We start from the raw sequence: 8,026 nt of genomic DNA on the forward strand, positions 1-8,026 counted from the left end.
TTTAGCTGTTTTAACTGTAATTTTACTATATCGCCCCTAATTAATTATAAAAGTCATCTAAATATTACAAACTAATAATATTTGATAGAAAAATAAAATAGAAATAGAATGATAAATTGACTCTTGATATTTAAATTAACTTGACGTCTTATATGAGATCCACTTACTTTTTTCACAAGTATCTTTTATGATAATTTACCTATATCGTTTCTAATTAGTTATATAAGTCATTTAAGGTATGTTTGTTTCGCTGCTTCAATCGTTATTTTACTATATCACCCCTAAGTAATTATTATGGTCGTTTAAGCATTAAAATATTTAAAATAATTTGAAAATAAAATAAAATAGACACAAATGATATGTCAACATAAAAAGTTTGATTGACTGTCGAAATTATATTAGTGCAAATAAATTTGGATTAAACGGAGGAAGACATAAGAAGAGCCAACTTCAACATGGCTTCTTCTTGAAATTTAATGAAAAATTGAGTGCATTTTGGTCTTTTTACAAGAAAATCTTCTTAAAGAATTTGTCTTTTGTGCTATGTTAGTTATATCTTATTAATAACTTTACAAAATGTCCACAATCTTTTATTTAATTACAGACCATGCTCTTTAAAAAGTCCACCTTATTCTGTTTATTTACAAGTTTGCCCTCCAAGCAACACTTAAGTAGGTGGGTCCCACAGTACTTTCCAACTTTTCATAGATTTAATTTAAATTATTTAACTTTAAGTAATTTAATAATATAATAATTTTATTTTAATTAACTACAACTAAATATTTAAAGTAAATTAATTTTATTATTTTAATTGACTTTTAAATTCAGAATTAATTTTTTTACTTATTTATTTTAGTAAATTTAAATTTTAAAATTATTTTTTTCTTATATAGAAATACTATTATTTAAACTTAACTTTAAATTTTTAAGTACAAAATTAATAAATTTAATTTAATTAAATAAATTCCTAATGAATATTTTCTTAAGATTTGTATTGGGTCAATATGTATCAAGTAAAAAAGAAAGAAAGAATATATAATTGTTATGAAATATAAAATAAGAAGAAGAATAGAGAGAGAAGAAAGTAATTCTTATTTCTTGAGGGATTCTTGAGGGGTAGTTTACAATGAAGGAACCCTTCTATTATAGGAAAAATTTACTTCTAGTCTGAGTAAACGACAGATGATTCAAATTCTAATAGATATCATAGTAGATCTTGATAGATCTTGATAGATATTCACTATAATATAAATGCATTTATAACACTCCCCTTTGAATGTCTAATTGGTAGATAATGTGCCTCGTTAAAACCTTACTAGAAAAAAACCAGTAAGGAAAAAAAATCTAGTGAACGAAAAAGAGCACACATCTCTGATAATACGCATTTTGGTTGCCTCATTAAAAACCTTACAAGGAAAACCCAGTGGGACAAAACCTTGAAAGGAAAAAAGAGTACAACGCATATTAACTCCCCCTAATAAGAACATCATTGAGCCTTTGCATCTCGATCTTGTGCATCATCTTCGTGAAAATTATAGTTGGAAGTTTGGTGAATAAATCAGTCACATTGCCACTTGAATGAATTTGTTGCACGTTAATATCATTATTCTTTTAGAGCTCATGTATAGCAAAGCTTTGATGAAGTGTGCTTTGTTCTATCTCCTTTTATGAATCCTCCATTAAGATATATTATACATGCTGCATTGTCTCTGTATAAAACTATGGGTACATTATCATATTTTAAACCATATTTTTCTCAAATGAGATGTATCATGGACCTTAACCATACACATCCTCGGCTTGCTTCATGAATAGCTATTATCTTAGCATCGTTTGGTGAAGTGGCTACGATAGATTGCTTTGTATATCTCCAAGTTATGGCAGTATCCCCACATGTGAACACATAGCTTATTTGAGATCGAGCTTTATATAGGTCAAATAAGTACCTAGTATCAGCATAACCAATAAGATTAAGACTGCAGGCTTTAGAATAAAATCATGTGTTTGATCTGATTTTGATGTCTCCTAATAGGAGCAGAACTATATCTTGCTAACAAATTAACTGAAAAGGCTATATCAGGCCTTGTAGTATTTGCAAGATACATTAGTACACCAATTAGACTAAAATATGGTACTTCAGGACCAATCCCATTCGGTATGTTTCGCATTTCAGCAAATAATCTTATTGCTTTTGAAAACTCTCCAAGAGTTTTAATGATTTTCAAGTCATAAGCTTATACAATATAAGGATTCTAAATAAGTTTCCCAGAAACTTTTATATGCTTCAAACATTTTGAATCCTTAGAAAGTTTTATATGAATTTTGTAAAGTGACAATATTCAACATGTCATATGTGACATCTTCAAGTGTCTGGACTGCAAATCAAATAAATTTTACACTTACCAAGATGCATCCTTTCATGTCACTTGATAAATGTTTCTACGTCTGCATGCTTAAATAAACGTAGAATTCAGATCCTCGTAATCTTTTACAATATTGCACCAATATCGTATCAAAGATATCGTCAATGATATATCATTTTACATCAGTTCATAATGAGACATAACATTTTGAGATCTCATCACTTCATTATTTTCAGGTACCTGAACCTTTCATAAGGTTTTATGAAGTGTTATGTCGTAGACCCTTCAAAAGCACATTGCCTTCTTATTATGATTATTTGCTCCTTATCCTTTTCAAGGATTATTTCATTTGGAATCGATTAGTCTACCACGCTTCACACATGCATAGACTTTATCCTTTAGGAACACAAAATAAGAGCATTTGCAGTTTTAATATGAGATGCTTTCGGCATTTGACTTGAATTATCTTTTGAATGAGGATTTGATGATAATTCCTAACATATTTCATAGATGCATATAATCTCTCCCTTATGTTAGGAAAACTAACATACATCCTCCATTTTCTTTGAGAATTTCATCTTTGTGCATCTTGGTCTATTCATTAATCGTATACCGCACATCAAAATTATTAGATGGAATAGTTGGTTCCTGACCTTTGTCACACCCCTTTTTTAACTCCAAAAATTTAATTCGTTTTAAGTTCGAAAGGGTTTTTATTATCTAAAGTGACAAAAAATGAAAATTTATTTCGAAAAGGCTTCATTACATTGAAAACTCACAGTCGCCACTTGACATAAATAGGGTATGCCAAGTCACCTTTGGAAATCCTTTTCAAAACAGTTTGAATCTAGAAACTGATCCGCAAACAGTGATTCCGACTAAGGAATTCTGTTGACCGAGGGGAAGGTATTAGGCACCCCTCGATCCCGTGGTTTGACCACGGTCTCTTGGTGGAATGTATCGTCTAATTTGACGCTAAGAATGTATAAATCACATAAAACACGCAACCAATCAATCAAACAAACAAAACAAAATAGTCCAAAATTTAGTGTCCAGTCCACTTATACAGTCCAAAATAGAAAATGCATAAAATATAAATCCTATCCTAAACTAGTCCTAGACTAAGATCTGATGCCTTACCCGATGCCTCGGGCCTTTATCACGGACGTCCTCCAAATACAAGGTACTTCGGGGCATTTCTCGGTGAATAAATACAAGTGATCACAGGGCATTCCCCGATTAAATGAATACATTTTCCATTTTTCAGGAGGGTCTTGAACAGAAAGTAAAACCCCACTTTTCAGGAGGGTCCTGAACAGAAAGTAAAGTCCCATTTTTCAGGAAGGTCCTGAACATAAAGTAAAGTCCCATTTTTCAGGAGGGTCCTGAACAGAAAGTAAAATCTCATTTTTCAGGAGGGTCTTGAGCAGAAAGTAAAATTTAATTTTTTAGGAGGGTCCTAAACAGAAAGTAAAATCTCATTTTTCAGAAGGGTTCTGAGCAGAAAGTAAAATCCCATTTTTCACAAGGGTCCTGAGCAGAAAGTAAAATTCCATTTTTCAGGAGGGTCCTGAGCAGAAAGTAAAATCTCATTTTTCAGGAGGGTCCTGAACAGAAAGTAAAATCCCATTTTTTAAGAGGGTCCTGAGCAGAAAGTAAAATCCTATTTTTCAGGAGGGTCCTGAGCAGAAAGTAAAATTTTATTTTTCAGGAGGGTCCTGAACAGAAAGTAAAATCCCATTTTTCAGGAGGGTCCTGACCAGAGAGTAAAATCCCATTTTTTAGGAGGGTCCTAAGCAGAAAGTAAAATCTCATTTTTCAGGAGGGTCCTGAGCAGAAAGTAAAATCTTATTTTTTAGGAGGGTCTTGAACAGAAAGTAAAATCCTATTTTTCAGGAGGGTCCTGAAAAGAAAGTAAAATCCCATTATTCAGGAGAGTCCTGAACAGAAAGTAAAGTCCTCATGGATGTTTTTTTCCGATGGTAACTGAATAACTGAAGTGAATTTGCCCCTATTTCAATAAATAAAATTTGTCAGTTAAAAAATTAGTGGTGACTTGCATCACTTGGCTTCCTAGGTATCTGCTCCAACCGTTGTTCCTTTCACCTTTGTTTCAGATCACTGAAACATGCCCCTGTCTTGTTGCGTCATTGACCCGAATCCAAATTGAGGGAAATGAGTTTTGACTTGAACAATGAGTTTTCATTTTACCATGCCTCTGAGATGCACCTTTTTCCAAATCTGAATACTCTCACGAATCTAGAAGCTTGTTAGTTGATAGACTTCCTTTGCTTTATGTTGAATTACGATCATATTTCTTTCATTTGTTGGTCTTTGGATTTTCCTCATACAATTGGAAAGACTAGTAGCAAGTTTTGAAATTCTTTCTCGCTTGTTTTGATACAGATTTAACTTAAAGTGTAAAGAAATGATGGTGACTTTTATTTTGATAAATGACATAAAAGAGACAAAAATATGAACATGTAAACAAAAGAAAAGAGCAATGTCACTTATTCAAAAAAGAAACAAAAACTTATCTGAATACGGCAACCAACTCCAATGACTATGACATGCATTTTGAATTAAGCTGCCTGATCTTCCTATCCAAACTTCCCATCTGTTGCCGAGTTCATGCCTTTGCTGCTAAGCCGCTTCTTCAAAACCCATTGGACTCATATATCTCATTCAATTAACGTCATCTTAAAAGACTTTCGCCAACAAATTTCTTTCCTTTTCACTTTTCTCTCGAACTCGCCATCGCCTTACGGTGCCTATGAGTGTTTTCACCAATAAGACTCTCTCATTTTTATATCTCTTGACTCACCATCGCCTTATGGTGCCCATGAGGGTTTTCACCAATAAGACTCTCTCATTTTTATTTCTTTCCTGATTTCTTATGCTGAGAAAGATAAGTAGTACCCCACAATGTATCCTCACATCCATTGCATGATTAGCCTTAAAATTATCAAAAATTGATCTAAAAGACTTTCTATAGTTGTAACTTGACTTTTGGATAAGGTTAGAGAAGGATGGCAAGAGGCTCAAACGACACTTGAAGTGGAGGTGGGACTTACAACTTTTGGAATTGACTCAAATAATATATTAACTCATGCCTTAGTTTGTTGACTGGGTGACTCTAAAAATATTTATTTGGTTGGACCGAACCTGAATAGGGCAACCTACGTATCTCACCCTCGAGAGAGGAGAATCAGGTCACACGTAGTTCCATCAACTTATTCTTTGTTTTGATTTGATTTTATTTCTTCTATTTTCAAACTCTTTCTTTTATTCTTATTTTCCTGACATTTATCTTTAACTCTATTCTGATTCCAAAAGAGGGATATAAAAGAAAAATAAAACTAAGCTCAAACGGGGTAAAAGAAGGATGACACAATGTTTGGATAGCAGAATGAAATGCCTTCATCATATCAATCTTCAAAAATGCAAGTACTAAATATGCAATAGGACCAGCAACGGATAAAATATCATACATAATATCTTTTGATTGCATCAGCAGTGATAGCCATCTCTGCCATTTTGCCTTCAATATCTGTCAAATATAAGGCTCCATTGGGTATTACTTTCTTCACAATAAAGGGACCTTGCCAATTTGGGGAGAACTTGCCTTTTGCTTCAACCTGATGAGGAAGGATATGCTTCAACACCAACTGACTAACTTCAAAATTTTTGGGTCGTACCTTTTTGTTATACGCTTAATCCATTCTCTTCTGATATAATTAGCCATGACATACCGACGTTAATTTTTTTTCATCAATCAAGCTCAACTGTTCCAATCGAGTTTTGACCCACTCATAATCATCAATCTCTGCTTCCATAATAACTTGAAGAGAGGGAATTTCAACTTCTACGGGAATGACTACTTCTGTCCCATACACTAACAAATATGGGGTTGCCCCTGTTGAAGTGCGAATAGTAGTACGATAACCTAGCAATGCAAACGGTAACTTCTCATGCCATTGTCTGGACCCTTGTACCATTTTTCGCAGTATCTTCTTGATATTCTTATTGGCGGTTTCCACAATGCCATTTGCCTTTGGACGATATGGAGTGGAATTTTGATGTGCGATCTTAAACTGTTGGCACACTTCTTTCATTAAATGACTATTTAGATTTGCGGCATTATCTGTAATGATCATCTTTGGGATTCCAAACCTACAAATGATGTTGGCGTGAACAAAATCTACCTCTGCCTTCTTTGTTACTGACTTGAAAGTTACTGCTTCTACCCACTTTATAAAGTAATCTATGGCCACCAAAATGAATCTATGCCCATTTGATGCTTTTGGCTTAATTCGTCCAATCACGTTCATTCTCCAAGATACAAACGGCCATGGAGAAGACATTGCATGCAACTCAGCAGGAGGTGAATGTATCAGATCACCATGTACTTGACATTGATGACACTTTCGAACAAATCAAATAGAATCTCTCTCCATAGTAAGCTAGTAATAACCTGCTCAAAGAATCTTCTTAGACAAGACATAACCATTCATATGCGACCCGCATACGCCAGAGTGTATTTCAAACATGATCGCCGAGGCTTCTTTTGCATCTACACACCTCAAAAGTCCTCGATCCGAGGTTTTCTTATATAATATTCCCCCACTTAAGAAAAATCCACTAGCAAAACGCCTAATAGTCCTCTTTTGATTACAGGTGGCATGTGTTGGGTATTCTCTTGACTGAATGTATCGCTTGATATCAAAGAACCAAGGTTCTCCATTGAGCTCTTTTTTAACCGCATTACAGTAAGCATGTTGATCATGACTCTGTATAAGCACTGGATCGATGTAGGCTTTATCAGGATGTTGGAGCATTGAAGATAGAGTGGCTAAAGCATCAGCAATCTCATTATGAATCCTTGGAATATGCCTAAATTTTACTGACACAAATCGTTGACATAGCTCCTACAAACATTGTCGATATGGTATGAGCTTCAAATATCGTGACTTCCAATCACCTTGAATTTAACGGATGAGAAAATATGAATCCCCCAACACTAATAGTTCTTGGACTCCCATATCAACAGTTAACCTCAAACCAAGAATGCGCGCTTTGTATTCCGCCATGTTAGTGGTACAATAAAATTAAAGTTGCACTATTACCGGTGAATGTTTCCCCAATTCAGAGATAATAACCGTAACTATTTCGACTCCTTTCATGTTGACAGCTCCACCGAAGAATAGATTCCAACCTGGATCAGCATCTATAATGACTTCATCAACACACAACACCTCTTCATCAGGAAAATATGTCTTTAATGGTTCATACTATTCATCAATGAGATTCTTAGCAAGATGGTCTGCTAAGGCTTGAGCTTTCATGGCGGTTTGAGTCACATACACAATGTTGAACTCGGTAAGCAATATTTGCCACTTTGCCAATCGACCTGTCGGCATAGGGTTTTGAAAGATATACTTTAAAGTATCCATGCAAGAGATGAGATAAGTAGTGTAGGACGAGAGATAATGTTTCAACTTCTGTGCTACCCAAGTTAGGGCACAATACGTCCTTTCAAGAAGAGTATACTTGGCCTCATATGCGGTGAACTTCTTGCTAAGATAATAAATAGCCTGCTCCTTTCTGCCTGTGACATCATGTTGACCCAGGACACAACCGAAAAAATTGTCCATGACTGGTAA

Source organism: Capsicum annuum, chromosome 7, assembly GCF_002878395.1.
Source record: "Capsicum annuum cultivar UCD-10X-F1 chromosome 7, UCD10Xv1.1, whole genome shotgun sequence".
In the NCBI taxonomy this organism is placed as follows: Eukaryota; Viridiplantae; Streptophyta; class Magnoliopsida; order Solanales; family Solanaceae; genus Capsicum; species Capsicum annuum.